The following is a 23,091-nucleotide window of genomic DNA, read 5'->3' as shown; positions in this document are numbered from 1 at the left end:
TTGTATAACCACATAGTTTCAGAATACTAAAAAAAAAATTCAGAATACGAAATATAAATTAGCTAAACATAAACAGTATTTTAAATGAGTTTTATTGTACTGTTTTTAATTTACCTGTATTTCCTCTCATGTTCATCCAGCACTCCCCAATATTATTGACCTTTTTTTATATTATGGGGTTAAAGGGCAAGCACCCCCACTGACCTATATTTTGGGATCTTCTAAGACTTTGAGAGGGTGTGACCAGGTACAATAGCTTGCAGGTGTTCGCTCCATAGTTTATGTATGTAAATTTAATATATATTTTTTTCTATTTACACGTGTTGCAACTAAGGGAGGTTGTTATAGTTAGGGCTGGTATGATGTTTAAGGGAGGTGTAATAAACAAGACAGGTATGACATGTACGGAAGTGTGTGTGCGTGTGTTCTAGCCATCTATATCCATACCTGTACGTATTTCAGGAAAGTTGCGTATACCAGGCCAGTCAGTGATCGATCATCGGCACCAATCCTCCTCCCACCCACACCCAGGAGCACCAGTCATAGCGTGAGCGGCGTCGGCCAGCCCAGCACTGCAGGACCAGCACCTCAGTACGGCCTCGACCGTGGCCAGTGAAGGACGTGTTGGTACAGGTGGCCTTCTACCCACTCTCTCACAGGACCCACGCTCACACTCGCCCTCCCCCTTCGTCAGTAGGTTGTGGACCATCAAGATCTGACAGCGATTGAGGTAAATGTTTATTTTTCTATTTATTAAGAGTTGTGTTGGATTTGGGTGTTTTTGAAGAGATATTTTTGCCGATGTAACTGGAGGGGGATTTTTATTAATTTTCCAACTTGTTATCTTTTTGTAACATCTAACACACACACACAAGCAAGAGATTCATTCTGGAATATGTAGTGTGTTGGGGTACTTGTAGCGTCTCTTTGGAATTGTCGTAATTATTTTTATCTTCCGGTGAGTTACTTTTGCGACAGTGATGGTGTATGTAGAATTTGCGTTTGTTCTGTAACTGTTTGTGTTGGGGGAATATTATAGGTATTTGGGAATTTAACTTTTTATTTTAAGGGGTGTAAATATGTTTTAGGCACGTAGTAATTTTTTTTTTTTTTTCAGGGGAGGGTTCCTTTACTATTTGGCAGTTGTTTGTTTTATATGTTATCTGGGTTGTTTGGGTACGTGTTTGTGTCTGAGATACATTGTGATGTTAAGAACAGGTGAGTGTTTGTATCTTATGTCCTCTACAGGCGTGTTTGTTAATGGTTGGGTCGTGTTTGTTTTGGTTTAATTACAGTGTATGTCTCGTGGATTGGGGAGTTGCATTGATGGTTGAGACATTTCTGTGTTTTTGTAGAATGGTGAACCAGAATGAGTACGGAATTTTGGGGACAGTTTGGTTGGCTGTGTTCGTGTTCGAAATGACGTATTGTTTGAGTGGAAGCTGGTGATTGTGCAAGTATTCGATTGGACAGTTATTTATTTTTGTGTGTGTAAACGTCTTCTTTGTGTTCGTTTGTACATCAGTCCGTCTGTGTGTCGGTGAGTCTGAGAGTTATGGACACGGTAACTAGTAAATAGTAGAGCAATTCAACCAAATTTTGTGTATATTATAACAAGATTGCGCAGGAGTTTGATAATCAGGGAACTACATCGTTACTTATCATGACTTGATTTTGCCGCTTACAGCGACTAGTTTATTGTGCTTATCAGTTATATAGGTGTGGTAAGGCGGAAGGCTTACCTACCTGTAGAGACAATAAAGGGTTGCAATGGCCGACTGGATACAATACTCGCTTGTTTTTACCTGGGGCACCCATAAATGACTCCCTATAATCATACTTTTAAGACCATTTTCCACTCTTGCATTGGTTAGTTGTGATTACCTGATGTCAGCTCTCCATACTGCACGGTCTCTTGCAGCCTCTTGTCAGGTTCTTAACTTGTGATTTCTTAAAACCTCTTCCCGTGTTATTCTTGACCAGCTCCTGGCTCCTCTTGCTCCTCTTCACCCAAGTGTACTCCGTGTACCTAGCTGCTCTATTAGCTCTGAACACGTGTTTTATGTCACGTTGCACATCCACTTCGTCATTCTCATTTCAACCCCCCTTTAAATGCCCATGTCTCACTGCCATACTACATCACACTTCTCAAAAGCTAGTTGCATACCTTTCCCACTCTCAGTAAAGACAGCAACTCCCTAAATTTTTTTCAGCCACTTTTGAGTCTTGTAATCCACGTTCCCGCGTTCAAGTGCATCACCTTTATCGATGTTAAGTACTTATAATATTCAACATCGAACCCTTCCGATATTCTTCATAAACAGTATAATTGCATTAGTCAATTCGGTCACCATTGACACATTATTCCAGAGCTTCGTACCGCCTTTACATTCTTCATATTTTTTTTTCTTCACTTATTCTCATTCAATCCTTGGGCATGATCCCTGAGTAGTCGAGATGGAGATGGGAAGTTGGTCGAGTTCAGTAACTGCCCAACTTCCTCAACCAACAAACCAAACAAACCTAATTTGCTTATACTGGACATACACGAAGAATTCAACCAGACGATTTTCCAATTAATAAAAACTTTGACACATTGGATGAAACTCTCTCTCTCTCTCTCTCTCTCTCTCTCTCTCTCTCTCTGACAAAATAAATTATTCTCTCTTTCTCTGACAAGGTGAATTCTCTCTCATATTAATAACTTGACTAACCAAAATCCGGCGACATACTGAATTTTGATGTTTTTTTCTGATGAGATAAAATAATTATCTCTGAAGACCCACTAATGTTTGCTCACTGACCTTGTGTAAAAAAAAATTAATTAAATATAAAATATGTTTGGTTAGGCTACAATCTGCCCTCACTACAATACTGCTCATACTTACAAGGCGGCTCGGTATTGAGACTTTAGGTTAGGTGAGATGGCTCGGGCAGGTGGAGAGAATAGATGAGACCAGTTGGGTTAAGTGAGGCAAGGGTTTGAAAGTAGAGGGGAGGAGAGCCAAGGTTGAGCCAAAAATAACTTGAGTAGAGGTTATTAAAACTAATCTGACGAGTAAGGTAATCACAGCTAACTCATGCAAGCGTGGAAAACGGTTGTGTAAAGCTATGATGATAATGAGTTGATGACATTTACAATAGTGATGTCAAAAAGGTGAAGTGTTTTATTTAAGTGTTATTATGTTAGGTAGGTTCCGAATTGAACTTGGCTTTTAAGTTGTGTTTAGAATCGAACTTGGCTTGATAGTTTACCTAAATATGTCACTGCACTCTACGTTTTGATTTCCGGTTATATATATACAGATATGTATTGACAGATGTTAATACGATTTCAGTTTGTTTTGAGTCAATAACGAGGATAGTCTGTTGTTACTGAGCTTCTACATACGACTTATATTGTTCTTTTGTTAAGTGGGTTGTGATAGCGTGTGTGTGATCTGTGGTGTGAGGCTGTGCTTGCGGCCGGGAGCTGAGCGGTGTAATTCTGGCTGTGTCATACCGCTCCAGGTGATTGATGGAGCGCTCTCCCTGCATGTTTTCCTGTGAACAGCTGGTGACGGGGTGGAAGAAGGATGTGTTTTAAATCCTGTGTTTCGGCATTTCGTAGTGATGGGTAAAGCTATCATGGGGGTGTCTCTGTATGGTATATATGTTTTTGTTTCCATATGTTGTGTCAATATACAATGACACTCACCTGCCCACACCACATACACACTCGCGCGCACACGTATACATGCACTCAGACACGCATGTACACAGTTAATAGAAAGGTCTTATAACATGGAGAACAGTATCTGTTACAGTTAGCCATGGCTGGCGTGTGTACTATACTGGGGGCTAAATTCCTGACCACAGGCATAAGATACACAACATCACATATACTGTAACTCAAAACTGTACACATGACCACCTGCTTAACATACACACATACACAGGTAACAGTAATTCAGTGTTTTGAAGATAGCGTAAGCACTGGGGACATGTGAGTGAGCGAGTGTGGTGGGAGGAAAGAGCTGTATACTGATTGGCCCAAAAGCGATATGGATCAAAAACAATGTGCCACACACTATGATTGGCCGTCTTATGCCTAGACGATATGCGAGACCTCTGCTGATTGGCAATCCCGGGTATTCGGCAACCAGTGGCGTTTTTTAACACCTATTTTTGTGTAATTTCCGCGGTTTGTCGTGAACAGTGAAGTGAACACGAGTGACTGACCATTGAGTGGCAGGAAGAGACAGAGGAGGGAAGGAAAGTGGAAGATGAATGTGCTAAGAATAGGTGGAATGTATAAAGTATTCGTAATGACCATGATAAAAGCCGCTAATGATGTTCAGAATTACTATCGGTATAACCTCTTGAACCAAATAACTTTTTTTTCATTATGAACCATAGTTATTATTGAGTAACATCAGATATTAATCCTATTTTCAGCTGTTGTTTTTTTCAGCCAATCCTTTCAACAAATACTTTATCCCCCTGAACCTTGAAGCCATAACCTTACCGACAACTGTTAAAACCGTTTTTTCTGGTAGATTTAATTTTTTACTTTTAATTATATATTTATTTTTGTATTTATTTTTTACTTTTTTTTTTCTCTCCACTAAAGTAGGTTCCTTCCTGGTACTGCCTCATATAAAATGGCACATAATTATGCCTCAGGAGAGTACACAGGACATATAACGTAGAAACTTGAATAAAAATAATATATATATATATATATATATATATATATATATATATATATATATATATATATATATATATATATATATATATATATATCCAGTTGTTGGGTGTCTGATGACGAGAGGCGAGGACGTAACAGGTGGGAGGACTGGCAGACGTAATAGGTGGGAGGACTAGTAGACGTAGGTGGGAGACTGGGGACGTAACTGGTGGGGACTGTGGTGTAACGGTGAGGACTGGCAGACGTAACAGGTGGGAGGACTGCAGACGTAACAGTGGGAGGACTGGCAGACGTAACAGGTGGGAGGAGGATCACAGACGTAACAGGTGGGAGGACTGGCAGACGTAATGTGGCACTGGCAGACGGGCCAGGTGGGAGGACTGGCAGACGTAACAGGTGGGAGGACTGCAGACGTAACAGGGAGACTGGTAGACGTAACAGGTGGGAGGACTGGCAGACGTAACAGGTGGGAGGACTGGCAGACGTAACAGGTGGGAGGACTGGTAGACGTAACAGGTGGGAGGACTGGCAGACATAACGGGTGGGAGGGGTCGTAACACATGCTGGTCTTGGCTCTTGCTGTTTTAAAATGTTTGGTCGATCTAATTCATCGGTTTGATATGCAAATGAGGACGGGGAAAGTTTTGTCGTTAATATTCATGTGGCTCTAAGTGTGTTTACGGTAGATCGCTATAACCTGGTCTAATAATAAGTTGTAGTGCTTTATATTTTTGTTTTTTATTCTTGAAGACCTCTAAAAGTGTGTGTGTGTGTGTGTGTGTGTGTGTGTGTGTGTGTGTGTGTGTGTGTGTGAGGGACATTTTGTTCTTATTACTGAAGTATTGTGTACGTGTGTGGTGTCTGTATAACATATGTACACCCAAAAACCGTCTTGATTTCATATTGAACCACGAGTAACGTCTAAACTTTATTTGAGTGTCGCGGCCTGGACTATGACGTCATGGAAGCCATCCAGGTCACGCCCCCACTTATCTTTATTGCGTTATACCCTCGGTAAGCCCCCCACTCCCCCGTAAACTTTCATATTACTGCAACAACTGAGTTTCTCCTCTTTTTCAGGTTGTTTTTCAAAGGTTTAAATCACAAATTATAGTGAAAAAAGAGCGTGGGTACTATAATATTCCCAAGCTAAGCTGGCCCATATGCCCCGCTTCTCGTCTGAAGCTACAAATATCTGATTGGTTCCCCTGAGCGTTTTACTTCCCCCCGGACTGCGCGTATATGAGAGCGTATTTACATCACTAACATACAGATGACGTGGACGCCTCCCTTGGCCAATAAGGTCGGGGAGGGGTGCATAGTACCTGTACACAAGCCCTCTCCCTCAAAGAATGGGACTGGGAATGCACAATACCTGCAAAAGCCCTCCACGCAAATTGCTGAAGACCTGTATAAACCAAAAAGAAAGAAAACAATAATAACCCAACTCTACCAACCACTAATCAACTCCTACAATCCTCCCAAAACAAAAACTTAATATACCCGACCTTTCTAACAACCCCCTTCCACCCCCCTAAAAAAAAAAAAAAAAAAAAAAAAAAAAAAAATATATATATATATATATATATATATATATATATATATATATATATATATATATATATATATATATATATATATATATATATATATATATATATATATATATATATATATATATATATATATATATATATATATATATACACTCCCAGCTACACAAGGACCTGGGAGGGCTCACTAACTCCATCGCAGAAAAAAAAAATAATAATAAGCAGCTCTATATAAATAAACCAATACTAATACAAAGGTCTGACGACCCAAGGGAGCAGAACAAAGATAAAACACCAATAAGAAAGAAGAAGCGATCTGGTTGAGCCCAGAGTCTTTCTACTTCTACTGTATTTCAGTTTCATCACTTTTTCTTCAACCCCTAATAATCTTCTCATGACTCCGCCGCCTCCCATATATTTCCCACCTCTGAACTTTACCTTGTACTGTACCCTTCTTGCACCCTCTCCGTATCACCAACCAACCACCCTTTTATACTAAATATTTAAAATTGTCTAACTTCTTCTCTGAAGTGCTAATGCCTTGAAACAATTTGCATTTTGATAATCCATATAATTAACATTATTTTAGATAATAACAGGTCTGCTAACCAATTGTTAACACATTTAGTTGGAAATTTCTATGAACCAATCAGCTATTAGTATAGAAGAGGGGCGAGGCATACGGGCCAGGTTAGTGTGGAAAGGGTATAGAGGCCAGTTAGATGGAATGGGATTACTGCTCGCTATATATATTTAGTCTTCGGTACACAAGGAGGCAGAAGGGAGTGAGGTTGTCCCGGAAGTATACCAGTGACGTTTAGTACAGCAGCCTGTTGTAGCCACTCAGCCGCCTGTGTAGTGACTGTGAGTTCTCCTCCATCAGTGTAGGTAGGTGTGGGGGTCCTTCATCAGAGCTGTAGGAGGGTGTAGTCATCAGCTGTAGGAGGGTGTAGTCATCAGCTGTAAGAGGGTGTAGTCATCAGCTGTAGGAGGGTGTAGTCATCAGCTGTAAGAAGGTGTAGTCATCAGCTGTAGGAGGGTGTAGTCATCAGCTGTAAGAGGGTGTAGTCATCAGCTGTAGGAGGGTGTAGTCATCAGCTGTAAGAGGGTGTAGTCATCAGCTGTAGGAGGGTGTAGTCATCAGCTGTAGGAGGTGTGTAGTCATCAGTTGCAGGAGGGTGTAGTCACAGGAGGTAGGGTTCATTCATCAGCTGTAGGAGGGTGTAGGGTTCATTCATCAGCTGTAGGGAGGGTGTAGGTTCATTCATCAGCTGTTGGAGGGTGTAGGTTCATTCATCAGCTGGAGGGGGTAGGATTCATCATTGTAGGTGTAGGGTTCATTCATCAGCTGTTGGAGGGTGTAGGGTTTAGTCATCAGCTGTTAGAGGGTGTAGGGTTCATTCATCAGCTGTTGGAGGGTGTAGGGTTTAGTCATCAGCTGTTAGAGGGTGTAGGGTTCATTCATCAGCTGTAGGTGGGTGTCTTTGAGCGGTAGGGTAGGTGCAGGAGTACTTAAGCAAGGGATACAAACACAATGCATACTTTTTTATGACCCGGAAATTGCCACTTGCCACTAGACTTGTAATTTAAAGCGAGAGAGAGAGAGAGACATATTTTTTTCCAACGTTCACACACCTTCTTTCTACGGGATCAAGAACCACCACCACCACAACTCACATTCACTTCTTTTACATCATTCTTCCTGCAGCGACTAACGTGTTCTACTGTAGTGGTTACTCCCTTTCCACACAACAAGGGTCCTTGAAATTTCCATCTGGGTAAATCCTCCTCGCCTCACACGCCCCTAGTTCCACCCGTCCCAGGTATTAGGTGAGATGGGGACCAGTTAATCGTGGTTATGGAAGCCCCGTGCTGAATACAGTATATACATCAGGCGTGACTGAGGCGATTAAAATGACTGAAATAATAGTTGAGAGTAGAATTCCTCTTAATTAGAATGATAAATATTCTTGTAAATGACTTCTTTTTTTTTTCATGTACAATATTAAACCAGGAAATATTGAAAGAAATAGAATATATATTTTATGATGCTAATGTTTTTTTAATTACATTTTAATTACTTCCAAATTTGATGTAACTTTTTGTGATTGTTTGGTTTTCTCATTAAGTGACTTGGATCAAACTTACGATTTTTTGTGTGTTTTAGTTTACGGTTCACTTGGTATGTGTTGATGAGTACAATATTATCATCACCCCACACACACACACACACACACACACACACACACACACACACACACACACACACACACACACACTACAGTCCCACAGTAACCAGTCCGTTGCAGTCAAACTTTTCCCTCACTCTCATGTTAAACTGTTATGCTACATCAGTCAAGGATGAAAGTCAGTCAAGAATGATAGTTAGTCAGTCAGTCAAGGAGAACATTACGATCAGTTAGTCAGTCAAGGAGTCGTGAAGGATACAGACAATCATTCAAGGTGGATCATCAATTAGTCGGAGGTTACAGTCAGTCAGTCAGTCAAGGAGGTTACAGTCGGTCAGTCAAGAATGTTACAGTCAGTCAGTCAAGGAGGATACAGTCAGCCAGTCTAAGGTGGGGAATACAGTCAGTCAAAAAGGGAAATAGCCAGTTAGTCAAAGTGGATACAGTCGGTCAGTCAGTTTAATATACAGTCGGGGAAGAGTTTTGTAACCTCACCAGCGTCGAGTCAAAGGTCGGTGCCACGAGAATAGACGAAGGATATTTGTCTTACCTGAGAGGGAGGGAGAAGGAAGGAAGGAAGGGAGGGAGGGAAGGAAGGAAGGGAGGGAGAGGGAAGTGAGATTGATGGCTGGATATGTGGTTGTTTACTAATGGTTCGGTGTGCAGGTGCTTTGAGCAGCTGTCTTGCCCTTGTGTTGAAATTGTCTAGTTTATAGACTTCTAGAATGGATTGCTTTAAGTGTCTGTCTGTCTGTCTGTCTGTCTGTCTGTTACGCATGTGCTGTTATGTATTCGTCTTCTGTAACGTTGCTCACTTGAGACATGTCATTAGGCGTTGCTTAACCTGCGTGTTACAGTAATTACCTAGACGTGATTAGCGCTTAGTGTCGCTTTAGTTATCGGGTTGGTTAATGTCACCATGGCAACCGTTTAATTGCACCCCGGAGCACTTGTGATGTTGGTGGATTAATGTTAGTTACGAGGTCGATGGTGTTACAGCTGACTCTTATTTTTATTATTTGTATTATCTTTATTCACAGTGTCTATATCGTTATTATATGATAGTTTTTGACGTTATTAATATTTTATCATTACTGTGACGGCTTTTGTTATTCTTAATGTACTTCTGCTTATTACCAAATTATATATACTGTATATATATATATATATATATATATATATATATATATATATATATATATATATATATATATATATATATATATATATATATATATATATATATATGTATATATATGGTGGGTTGTCTATATACACAGTGAAAGGGGGAGGGTGACCAGCTAGCAAATATTGTCCTGTTGACACGAATTGGAAACTTTATTTTTTTGTTTGTGCGTGGGGCTGTGTTGAAGGGAGCAGTATGTGTGTGTGTGTATGTGTGTGGAGGAATGTTTATGTACGAGTTTATCGAAAAGGGTCATCAAAATACATTAAAGATAATTAATAGTTCCACTAAAATACATTAATTTGTTTTTATTAATTAAAGAAACTGCCGAAACTTCATAAGTCTTTATTTCATTTATAGCAAAAGGGTCCAAGTCGCTATATTTTAAGGAAAGGTATACTATCTTAATATCCAAATTTCCGTCTGTATTCCATTCTGTATTCTGTAGGAACTGCAGACACTAGCGTAGCTAGGGGGGGGGGCGGCACTTTTGGGTCTGCTCATCACCCATATCTGTAGCTACTGGAGACGTTAATCCATCCCTTTGTATCGGCGGCAAGTTAATCCTTGTCGTGTCTGACCTAACACCTGACCCACATCATCACGGCCATGTTATGAGCTACACCCTATGCGCCCCACACACAACCTGTAACCTGTTGAGGATTAAGGAACAACTTCAAACAAGTACGCCAGTGAGCTCATGTGGTGTGGGTCTGCCAAATGGAAGAATGTTGAGATCATGGATGGTATACTCCCTTCAAGGAAGCTCTTTACTGCTTTTTATTGCAAACTGACTCAGACAAGGAGAAATAACTCAAAATTTAATTCAGGGGATGGATTCAACATATGGTGAAACTGGATCATGAATATCCGAGCTTCGAATCAGTGCGGCTCACGTTCGAATTTCACCACAATGGAAGGAGTTAGGTGGGATTGTCATTGGAGCAACAATTGATAAAAAGAACAAGAAGTTGACGAAAGTCAAGTGAAAAAATGAAGAAATCCTTTTCAAGATTGTGATATTATAGATTCTATTCTAAACAATTTGACTACAAGGAGCCACCGAGAAGGAATAGTTATGAGAGAAACAAGACATTAAACAACGGAAAATAAATTTTGAAAACTATGAATTGATTTGTTGACGAAATATGATCCAGTGCCACATGAACATCAAAATCCAGCTGAAACAAGTTTGCTGCTTCCTATCTGTCTCCTACTAACTAAGAACGAGTTTATAGAAATTTGGAGAAAAACAGCAAGAAGCAAAGTCATCAAGCAAGTAAAAAATGAAATGCTGCTTTCCGCGATATTCGACAACACTCTTGATAACTGCCGCCAAGGATCAAACAGGCAAGTTTTACGCTATGTTATGATCGATGGAGATAAAGTGAAGGTTCTGGAATCATTTTGTCGATTTCATTGAAACAAAAGAGTAAAACCGCAAAGAATATTTCAATGATGATTTTGGAAAATTAGAAAGACGGAATTGATATTCAAAAGTCCTTGAGAGAATGACATATGATAATGCTGCGGTGATGGCTAGTGTTCATACTGGTGTTCAGAAACGTATCAAGAAATTAATAAAAAGCGAAATTTGTCGCTTGTACAAATCACTCCAACTAGATTTGGCAGGTGTTCATGCAGCTTTGTTATTTAGCAATTCCTATTTACCTTTTTGGATGTGTGGAACGTTTGTTTGTATTTTTTCAACCATCAACCGCTCCTTCTAGGATATTTCTAACTTCATTGATCACTGGTCAAAGTGTCAAGCGCATAATAGAAACTCGGTGAGTGCAGGGGAGAAACTGTAAGAGGTGTTGTAAAAACATTTCTCAAAAAATCTTAAGTGCCTAGAAAAGTTAACTAGTGAAGAAAAAAAGAAACCTTCTGCCAGGAGACAGATGCAGTGTTCTCATAGGTGCGTTACAATCCATTTCCTTTACCTTTTTCTTGGCCTGTAGGGACCAAATCCTTCCCTAAAGTGCTTTTGTAGACTTACTTCAAGGCAAAGGCAGACGGCAACAATGTGATACTATAAAACTCAGGGGATTAAAACATTTCTAATTGAAAGCAAGGACAAGCTAGTGAGTAATGGGAGTTAACTATGCAAAGAAATTTGCAATGATCTGGGGATAGTCATGGGCCATCAGCGTCGACAAAAAAGAAAGAAACAAATGTTTGGTGAAGGATCGTGAATGCTGAATTGTACAGCGACATTAAATTAAGGAGAAATGTGCTTTTCTTCGCTGGACAGAGTGATCAGAAATAACTTTGAGATTTCAACAGCTTCATGAACTTGCCAAGAAATATACCTTCTACCCATTGAATCTTTTGGATGATAATGCAGGTATCAAATAGTCCGATCCACGACGACATTGATAAAGAGAGTTCCTCGTTGGAAGAAAAAGACTTCCAGCATTTTGTTGCTGGCCTGCTATAACTATTAAAGACAGAATACAGACGTGGAAAAAGAAGTATGAACTTTTTGCAGTTTATTCAAGTATAACCTTGAGAACTCGGTTCCAAATATAAAAATAATAATACTGAGGATTTTCCTCACAATTTATATTAGTGTTGCTACCTGTGAGAGGGAGTTTTCAAACTAAAACGATGAAAATTCCATGAATCTACTATGAGCACCTTGCGGTCCAGAAATCTTGCCATACTGTCTATAGAGCGACAATTGACAGATAAAATAATTTTTGACAATATCATTGAAGACTCAACAAAAAAAACAAGAAAAATTACTTTGTAAAATTATAGTTTCATTTCAGAAATAAAATGGTCTAATTTACACACTTTTTTACTTTCCCTATCCTATATATCGTTTTGCTTTTGTTTACTTCTTCTTATAAAGTTTAAACTATCTTTAGGGGTAACTGTTACTTATAAAGTTTAAGTATGTTTGTGTATTTAGCATACTATATTTGAGTATGGGGGCACGGGGGCGGCACACACTCTAGCTACGCCACTGACTGCAGAGATATACACTCCCCCGTCAGACAGGTATTGACAGCCCCCAGGAGTGTGTCGCGACCTCCTGCAGGAACTTGTCTGGTCTTATCCTCCAGGGTAAGAAGGCCTTGTCATTCTCCTAGTGATGGGGAAACCCACTTGAAGAAGCACACAGACACATATATGTTCATGATACACATACATATTAATACATACACACACATACATGTACATCGACACACACGTTCATCGACACACACACACACACACACACACACACACACACACACACACACACTCACTCACTACCTCACTCACTCACTCACTTTGCCCTCTGTGTTAGTCTGTTTGTGTGAGTGGGTGAGTACTTGTATACTTTTGTAGTTCTGTATCTATGGTAAATTGTATTTGTGTAATAATAATAATAATAATTAACGGTTTATTGAAAGAGCTTGGCAGTGTGTGTGTGTGTGTCGAAGAGTGTGTGCGTATGTGCCACTTAATGTTGACTTAAAGTGCGTATGTGTGTCATTGTGGAAAATTTAATATTAATTTGTGGCTGTTTGAACTAATTAATGATGGCAAGTGAGTGTTTATGCAACTACCACTAATTGAGATGTGTGTTGGTTGTGTTTATACAACTGTTGTGTACTGTACTGTGTAGTGTTGACATGTAAGGTTGTTAATGTGTAGCTGTTTTACGTGTAAATCATTCATCTAGTAGTGTCTTTACGGGACTAGCCCACTCGGAACAGGTAACTGACCCACATCAGGGCCTGGGGAGCAAAAATTGAAATAATAATAATAATAATAATAATAATAATAATAATAATAATAATAATAATAATGATGATGATGATAATAATAATAATAATAATAATAATGATAATGATGATGATGATGATGATGATAATAATAATAATAATAACACTGTAATAATAATAATAAACCATAAAAAAATCCAAAAGTGAGAAACAATGTATGTATGTTTTGTTGTCTTTTGTACGAGAAACAATTGAGACCCTGCAATTGTGTGTAAATGAGGCAGAAAGTCACATCAGCAACTGGGACTTGGTCGCAATTTTCGTGATGCCATATGGCAGCAGGGTCTACCATTAGACAACACATTATGCTTCCAATATCTTCCCAGGCGGTAGTACCTCCCTGTTTGGTAGCTGCCTACTACCTACTACTACTGTCTATTGTATGGACATTCTTAGAGTACTTGTTTGGGTTTATATATATATATATATATATATATATATATATATATATATATATATATATATATATATATATATATATATATATATATAATTGCTCTTATTTTTTTAATTCATATAAACATTGGTCCTACTTAATATATGTAAACAACAACATTGGTCTTACTTAATACTTGTAAGCAACAACATTAGTCTTACTTAATTCTGTCATTCCATTCTAACTTAATTTGTTTGCAAGACGAAGATTGAGTGAAGAGTGTAATTTTGCTGAGGGTTATGTACATAGGTTCCTAAGAGTACCTAATTGTATTCTTAAGGTGTTTGATGGGATCGAATAGCTTTTATTATTCACGTTACATAGTTTTATTTTTCTCTTATACGTTTAAAATATTGTTTTAGGTGTGTTCCCTCGTAAACTGTCTGTCAGTAGGAACATTATCGAACTTTAAACAAAATTACTAACCCAACTAAGTGTGTTTACGTCCTAGCCAAAACAGTTTGTTGACTCTTAACAGGTAGACAAAATAATACCGTTATAATTGTCTTCCATTGTTTATTTTCTCCACGTTTAGTTTCCTTCATAAAGTATAAAAAGGGTATTTGCTCAGGCGGACAAAAAATTGGTTAATACTTCTCGCAGCTGTCAGCCTGACGTGAAATTGTGATGGACGACTGTGCTGTGATTACTGCCGCCGCGCTGTAACCTCCAGCCGGCGCTTAGTTGTTGCTTCTTTATTGCCGGAAGTCGGTAAATAAACCAACAGTTGTCGACCCTCTTTAAATTAAACCAGTTAAACTACGTTAAATTCTTGCTGGGGGGTTTTCATTCGTATTTTTTGTTTGTCTTTAGTTCTCTCGCCTACACGGTGTACAAAGTAAAACGTATATATATTTAATTTAAATATGTAATACTACCGGTATTGTTACCTTTTACGTCCGCTTCATATTATGTTGTGAATACTGAATTACCGCCAAGAAATAAAATTGGGTAAGATTTTTCATTGTTGGAATGGGTTTTATTTTTTGCAGGACTATCGTGGAAAATGAAATGGAAAAACCAGAACACGTAATATGCAACTCGCGGGTTTATTTGCACTTATTCTCAAGGCAAAGAATGACTTTCCTACTTTACAAAGTCTTTGAAATAGCTAGTTTAGATGCGAAAGATAGTTATAATATTACAGTACTATTACTACTACTACTATTGTTATTATGACAGGCGAGTCATATACACGCTAGCATATTCCTTCATCTCCACACACACACACAGATTCCCAAGATGCTACCGTACAGACCTCACACTGATGGACACACGCGCACCTGTATTCGTTTCATATACTATACACCCGCTGTCGAACGAAACCAACCCTCTTTACGAGTCTTAATCCTCCAGCTTTTGTTGGAAGAAAATGGGATGGAAAGACCCACAAGGGTAGAGACGGGTTCCATGTCAACAAGATCCCTCGTGAAAAATAAATGATCACAACATTTCCCTGACAGCCACCAGCTAGACTTTCTTCTCGCCTCTGGATGTTTCTCGATATTTTGGAGGTGAAAATTTTATGATAGTTTAACCGGCTAGCAGGGCAGGGTACGCCAGCACTCGAAAATGTTGTAGTTAATAATGTTATTGATTATGTAACGATAATAAGACATCATTATTAACACGGTAATAGTAATTGTGTATTATTTTTAACGGTACCGGATATACTACTGTACGAACAAAAAAAAATAGTATTTACTTCAATCTCGACAACAATGAGGTAAATGTTCAGTTTATCTCCTCCGGTAAATAAATTAATATAGAACTATTAAATCTACCCAGTTCTGGTTAATTTGAATGCCGTATTTAATGACTGTAAAGACAGGGGCGGGGGGAAGGCTTGTTAACCTAATACCTTCAGCTAAAAAAAAATACGACTACAGTGTGAAAACCATTTATGAATCTGACCCCACTACACTACACCACACCACACTGCACCACACCACACTGCACTACACTACACCACACCACACTGCACTACACTACACCACACCGCACCGCACCACACCACACCACACAAACCAACCAATTGAACTCTGGGGTTGTTTTAATTACGTTACGTCGTGTGTGTGTGTGTTTGAAATGCGTAGCCCGCCACCATAATTGATTTTCACTCAATTTTTCACTCCAATTTATGTAATGAAGGAAATATATTAGTGCAGATCCGAGAAAATAAAAATAAAAATAGTATTAGTGGAGCTCGAAATAAACTCCTAAAATTATATATATAACTTGAGGGATTTTATTAGTTTGTTTACCCTCCCTCCCTCCCTCTCTCGCTCTCCTCTACCCCACTCCTCCATCCCACTCCTCCATCCCATTCCTCCACCCTCCCTCCCACTCACTCTCCCACCTTCCCACCCTCCCTCCACCCCTCCTCCCTCCCTCCCTCCCTCCCTCCCTCCCACTCACCTTCCTTCCCTCACCTTCCTCCCCCACTCACCTTCCCTCCCACTCACCTTCCCTCCCACTCACCCTCCCTCCCACTCACCTTCCCTCCCACTCACCTTCCTTCCCACTCACCTTCCCTCCCACTCACCTTCCCTCCCACTCATCTTCCCTCCCACTCACCTTCCCTCCCTCCCTCCCTGTGGTCATATAGAACACAGGATCACAAACTACACATCAAGTTTTACTCCAAACGAGAAATTCATTTTTCCCTCCGGCTTTCGTGTGTCCTTTTGTGTTTCCTTCTCCCCTACCCCTTCCCCCGTCCACCCCCATCAGGGTCGGCAAAACTTCTATCTCTGAGGGGAAATGATTGGGGGGGGGGGGTGAGGGGGACTAATAGACAGACAAAGAATGAGTATTTTGGTGACAGGATCAATGAAAGAATATTTTTGTCTTTGTTGTGTTGGATATATGTGTTTTTGTGTGTATTTGTTTGTTTGTTTCCTTTGGTCAATGTATTTGTTCTTGTTTGGTTGTTGGTGGATGGGTCTTCATCTTAAACAATGGTAATATTATTTATATTTTAGTTTGAAGGAAGGTGATGGTAATTTTCTTTTAATTAACCCAGGTGATATAACTTACCTGTACAAGTATTTATTTCCTAAAGATAATGTTATTTTTACTTTTATATAATATTTTTTTTAGGTATTTTAAGTAGATATAATCAACTTACTCGCTTGAGGACAATGACAATCCTGTGAGTACGAGGAATCAGTCCATTGATTACGATAAATTAACCTATCGAATAAAGACGCTTATTACCTTAAGAGTACGATGAGTTATCCTAGAGTACAATGATTTGTTCCCTAAAGTATAATGAGTAATGACATGTACTCTGCCTTAACCCATTGATTATAAATGACTTCATTGTAAGGTGTCGTTGTACTCGAGGTAGTCAAGGTATCTTAGCTTTTAGCAACGTGACAGAAAAGGTAATTTATTTTATAACAGGATAATGGATTTAAATGTGATCAGATATATATACAGAACTCTTTACGCTGGTATGATTATCTTCTGGTCGCGACAGTTACAATAAACACTTAATGAAACGTGGGTCCCGAAGTCCGTAGAGTTTTACGGGTAGTGGCCTGGTGGAATGTTGCGGAGTGGGTGATGAGGTAGGGTGGGTGGCGGAGTGGAGTGGGGTGGGTGGGGTAAACAGACGCGATCAGCCGAAAAAATTCAATAGCAGTAACAGACAGACCAATTAAAGGGCTGATTAGGGGCGGAAACAAGAGTAATATGAACTGTAGTAATATTAATCAGACCATTGATAAATAAAATGCTAGAATGTGGGGATATAATACAATTTATACAACAACTATTAATTTATGAACCGACGAATGCTTATAAAAAGTCTCCATACTTTCTTTAAATCAAGTTCTAAAAAGAGATGATTTTTAAAACTTTTGTTCGTTGTGATGTTAACCTTTGTCTTATCAAGGTCAGTTTATCGGTATCCCAAGGGGTCTGTGCGGTTAGTTCACAGCAGTTTTGATTTGTGATCCATGTTAACGCGTCTCTTTGACCACCATGCCTTTAAGGTGCAAAAATTATGTTTTGAAGTAATTTTCTGAAGGTAATGCTAGAGGAAAGCTTCAATAACTTTTTTATTTTGTCTTTTATGGGGAAATCTGTTGTAATAAGGGTCCATGTTTTGGTCACTAGGAGGCGAGGAAATAAGGGATGATAGATACAACTTATAGAATTAATTGTACAGTCACAAATTTCTCAAATTCGTTCATAAAATGTGCAGGTGAGGGGAGACATGTGCTTGATTCACCTTTCCGTATTATGTCTGTTTATTTAGCATCAAATTGAAAAATAAATTTGCTAATCATCACTATGGTCACTATGGTAGGTAATTGACACCGTTCACAGTTGTCATAGAGTGCAAGACCAAACTCACACAGGTTGGTTCATGAGCACGGTACCCTCCCTCCCTCCCTCCCTCCTGACGGTGGGATGAAGGTCAGGAAGGCGAGGTTCACAAGCCATCAACTCGGGTGCCGTAACTCTTCTCCATGAAATGAATATTAAATTGACGTTAGGGGTGGCGGCAGGTCATTCAGATTTACGAGGTGGGTGTGGGTGATGTATGAACAGCGGCTGTGTATCTTAATAAACACACACACACACACACACACACACACACACACACACACACACACTAACTCTTATCCTGTGCATCGTAAGTCAGGTCGTGTCTTGAAGCTGCGTCCGAACCAGAGTACAGTAGTCAGAAAATTTATGGTGAGGTATCCAAGGCCGAAATATTTGGGGGATCAGGTCAGGTTAGGTTAGGTTAGGTTTTCTAACTGACTATTAACTTATATATAATATAATGGCTAGTCAGAAGTTAAAATAAAATTACAAAGCTATTGCTGTTAGGAAGGAAGATGTCTTCAGTGTCCCCAAAAGTTTATAATAAATACAGACGCCTTACCTCAGGACAGAGACTCTTGGCCGAGTACAGCCTTCCTCGGTCTGATATGAACCTCACATCCGGCTTCACAACCTTTATTGTTTTCTATTTTTATTTTGTTTACTTTTGTTTTCGTTGATTTTATTTTATTTTGATTTAATGTTTTTATTTATTTATTTTCGTATATTATTTTTTTTAGTCTTCTGCTAAATGATCTGTTTTTCATATTTTTTCACGTTTTTGTTTTAATTTGTATTTTATTTTATTTTTTCGTGTCTTTTTTGGTTTGTTACGTATTTTATTATATGTATGTATGTTTGTATGTATGTATGTATGTATGTATGTATGTATGTATGTATGTATGTTGTCTTCACAGCCCGGTTTTCCATGTCACTCACAAACCACAGTCCCTGTGCTCATGGTCACTATTCACAGCCAGAATGTGACGGTCGAAACGTTACACATCTCCTCCTCTCTCTCCTCTCTCTCTCTCCTCTCCTTCTCTCCCTTCCCTCTCCACCCCCCTCCATCCCTCCCTCCCTCCTTCCACAGGTAGGCTGAAAGGAAGTATTTTGGGGGTTAGTCATGTGTACAATTGGAGTCCTGTTGTGGCCTTTATTTTTTAGTTATTGAGCAACGTTCATCTCTCTCTCTCGTGGGGAGGGGTCAATATCACGCTCCAACGACGTCTGTAATTAAAACCTGATCAAGATTAATCGAGGCGACGGCGTCAATGAGGCGGCCGACTGTGACTGTTTGGCCTAGTGAGGTTGGCCGAGGGGGTGTTGAGGTGGAGGAGGGGGGCCGAGTGAGGTTGGGCCGAGGGTGGAGTGGGGGGCGAGGGTGGTGCTGGGGCAGGGGGCCGAGGGTGGTGTTGAGATGGAGGGGGTTAGGCATAAGTAGAGGGGGTTGAGGTAAAGAGATGGTTGGCCAAGGAATAGGAGGAGGAGGAGGAAGACGTGGGTTCAGTCAAAGAGGAGGAACCTAGCCAAGGTGCCGACTGTTGTTGACTGACTGACTGTTAAGTGTTGACTGTAGTATGAAGGCTTAATAATTCTAATTGGTCAACCTGTCAATACATTAACGTATCCTCTTCTATGTGGTTAAAATCATTGTGGATAGCGTACAATGACTGGCGCAGAAATTAACACAATAACTCGCCACCACACCGCGCAACCAGTCGACAGTCAAGTGTTGTTAACGTATAATGATGACTGACACACACATACATACATGACAATTCACTTCCATACTACCCAACTAAGTCAGTCATTACAGGAGGCTTGCTTACCCTTCAGTACGGGCACAGTAAACAAAGAATGCCATTAGTTTAATCACTTTTCATTGTTCATGTGTTGTAATTTTTGAGCGGTGTAAGACATTGTGTCGAAGAGGTGAAGGAAAATGCTCACTAGGCGCATGTTTACTGAAGGCTCTTGTGTTTTAGTCTTTGTTCTTGAGAGATTATTGTGTTTCAGCTATTTGTTTGAGTTACACCACACAAAGGTGGGAGAGGAGTAAGAATTGGGGACACCGTTTCTGATAGACAAATAGATAGATAGATAGATAGATAGATAAGAGTTATACTAATGCAAGGATTGTGTTAAGGAGTTAGAAAGACAATTTTTGACCTGGGAACTTTCTATTGATAAAAGTTTTGTGATGTTGAAGAGGGAGAAAGTGTCTTGACTTAAGTTTTCATTGGCGAAGCTTTTAGAAAGTTGGTAATGTTTGCTGGTCTTTGTTTAGACGGTATGTGTGAGAGGGGGGTAGGCAGTGATCTGTCTGTCTGTTTGCTGCGTTAATGCTATGTCGATGTGCTCGTTTGTGTGTGTGTGTGCGTGTGTGGTTGGGTGGTTCACTGTGGTGCTGTCGTGAAACTGTGTACGTGAGGGTTGAATGGATTCTATGTAGTGATGGCGTGTAGGCGGGGGTGACGTGGGTGAACTCACTGCGGCGTGGTGGCTTGTTTGTGTAATAATACTGGCGTGAGTGTAATGGTACAGGGGAATCCATGTAATACTCATTGTATCAACACAGTCGCTTGCTAATGCTATTACACACTTAGACATTAATATCCCGCGGTGGTGTAGTGAGGCAGTGTAGTGCTGTACTGGAATGTTCACGTGTAAGGGTTAAGCTGAGCTACTCGTGTTGTGCTGGAGGTAAGTAGGACAATATTGAATGTGTATATTGAATTAGAACTCAGAGGTGAGATTTAGCCAGCGTTAAATTGTGTTGACTAAAACATTGTACAGTAGATATCTCGGTTGAATCTGACCATTTCAAAATATGTTTAGTTAAGCGAGCGTGTGGTTGGTTAATGCTTCAACCACTGCAGCCAATCACAGCTCTCATTATACAAGGCTCAGAGGTTCCATCAAAATGGCCGCCAACACCTGACGTGGGAGGCCCGGTATAGGTTAGGTTAGGTTAGGTAACTTAGTTGGTACAGCGAGCATTCATCCCTTAAGCACATAGTCAGTGGTTAAATTCCAGTCTGGAGTGGGTGCTTGGGATCCCTCCTAGTATAGTCTGGTGTGGTTGCCAATGGTGGAACAACCCCTGGTGAACTAACAGCCTGCCAAGATAGAGAAACAGAAAAGTTATCAGTGTTTGTCAAAGTTACATTATGTATATATATATATATATATATATATATATATATATATATATATATATATATATATATATATATATATATATATATATATATATATATATATATATATATATATATCTTTGTAAGGCATGATCATATGAATAACATTACTTGATAACATCTACGGTTCTGACAAACGGTAATATGTACCCACGACTTCAATAATATTTTGACTCCGCTCCGGAGTTTAATACGTTTCGTATCTGAAAATGATTGGTAATGTGTGTCAAAGGTCTCTCTCCCTCTCTCCAATTTTAGAAGTTGTTAGACTCTTCACTTGGGGCTGGTTGCTATGTGGGGGTGGACGTACACATAGAAGGGGAATTTATTGTATCAAAAGATGTTCCCGTGTGTTGACAAATATGGCGCCGTTTGATATAGTAATATGACAAACCAACAGTGAAATGGCTCTAAAGGGTTTATTAATGACGTTGGTGCGATGCAAGAAATATACAAACATAAATCGAGTGTTTTACAAAGATAAATAAAATGGTTTGATTGAAAAAAATTATATATAGTTCTCGTATTAATAAAAATTACTAGAAATTAATCCCCTTCCTCCCTCCAAAAAATAAATAAAATTCTATTCGGAAAATATTCAAAATGGCTCGGTTTAGATACAGTACAGTGTTTGTATATTGCTTCGGTTCATCAATAGAATACAGTAGGTACAGCAGTTGTAAAATCAAGGACGTAGTCAAGAAACTTAATTTGAATTGGAAACACCGAGTTGTATTTCGAAAACTCGTTCATAATTCAAGAATCAGGACAGTGTCGACTTCTATACTACTACCTCTCTCTCTCTCTCTCTCCTTTTTTTTCTTCTTCTTCTTCTTCTTCTTCTTCTTCTTCTTCTTCTTCTTCTTCTTCTTCTTCTTCTTCTTCTTCTTCTCTCTCTCTCTCTCTCTCTCTCTTACACTACGTTAGAATCAGCATCAAGACTCGCGCCACTAAGGAAACACCATCTGCGGGCACGGAAATAGCGCACATGAGGCAACACTGTGAATAAGCAAGAAGGTGCAGGAGGCTGGGCGTAGTCTGGCTTCTTTCAAAGCCCCAAAAGATTTCTTCCTCCCCCCTCACCCACCCTACTTACACACACACACACACACACACACACACACACACACACACACACACACATCGCTATAGTACTCAGATTTTTTTAGGGCCTTCAAGAATAAAAAAAATAAGGTTTATACTATTTCCAAATGCTCAGGTTTCTAAGACCATCTCTTCTGTCTGAGATAAAATTATACCATCAATGATTTTATTTTTTCATCAATTTTAGGTTAGGTTTTACAGTCAAGTTTTCCAGGGTTTCAAAGACCTGCCGAAAAAAAGGGGTTCTTAAGGTTTCTTTCTGAAGCTTAGGTCAAGGTTTATAGAAAGGGTCTCTGAATTTATAGTCATAGTATGTAAGAGTTTTGTAAATGATGGTTTCTAAGGTGAGATTTTGAAGTTTTAACAAATTTGGTTTCCAGGGTTTCTATTTGCACTGTGATCAAGCTGTGGTTTCTATTCTGTAGTCTAAATGTCTCGGATAAGATTTTACAAAAAGAATCAATTCATCTCGAGGTTTCTGTATTCTTTGACCAGTCTAAAATGATGCTAAATGATACTGGGGGTTTCTAAGATGTCTCCTTGTCTAGAGTTAGGTAATACAAGGAAGGTTTATAAGGTTTCTCCTCACTATTAATAAAATTTACTA

The 23,091-nt window shown here is 39.4% G+C and overlaps 1 protein-coding gene across 2 annotated transcripts in view; it reads left to right on the top strand.

Moving 5' to 3' along the window:
• The first annotated feature begins 549 nt into the window (after positions 1–549).
• LOC121874533 (FAD-dependent oxidoreductase domain-containing protein 2-like) overlaps positions 550–23,091 on the top strand; it is an 82,616-nt gene continuing 60,074 nt past the window's right edge. For both annotated transcript variants that reach the window (XM_042378700.1, XM_042378701.1), the window contains exon 1: positions 550–730. The gene's annotated coding sequence lies outside the window, so the exon portion shown is untranslated. The remainder of the gene's footprint in view (positions 731–23,091) is intronic.

The sequence above is a fragment of the Homarus americanus genome, unplaced genomic scaffold (assembly GCF_018991925.1).
Source record: "Homarus americanus isolate GMGI-L3 unplaced genomic scaffold, GMGI_Hamer_2.0 scaffold34360, whole genome shotgun sequence".
NCBI classification, from domain to species: Eukaryota; Metazoa; Arthropoda; class Malacostraca; order Decapoda; family Nephropidae; genus Homarus; species Homarus americanus.
This window is presented reverse-complemented; position numbering and strand designations above follow the sequence as displayed.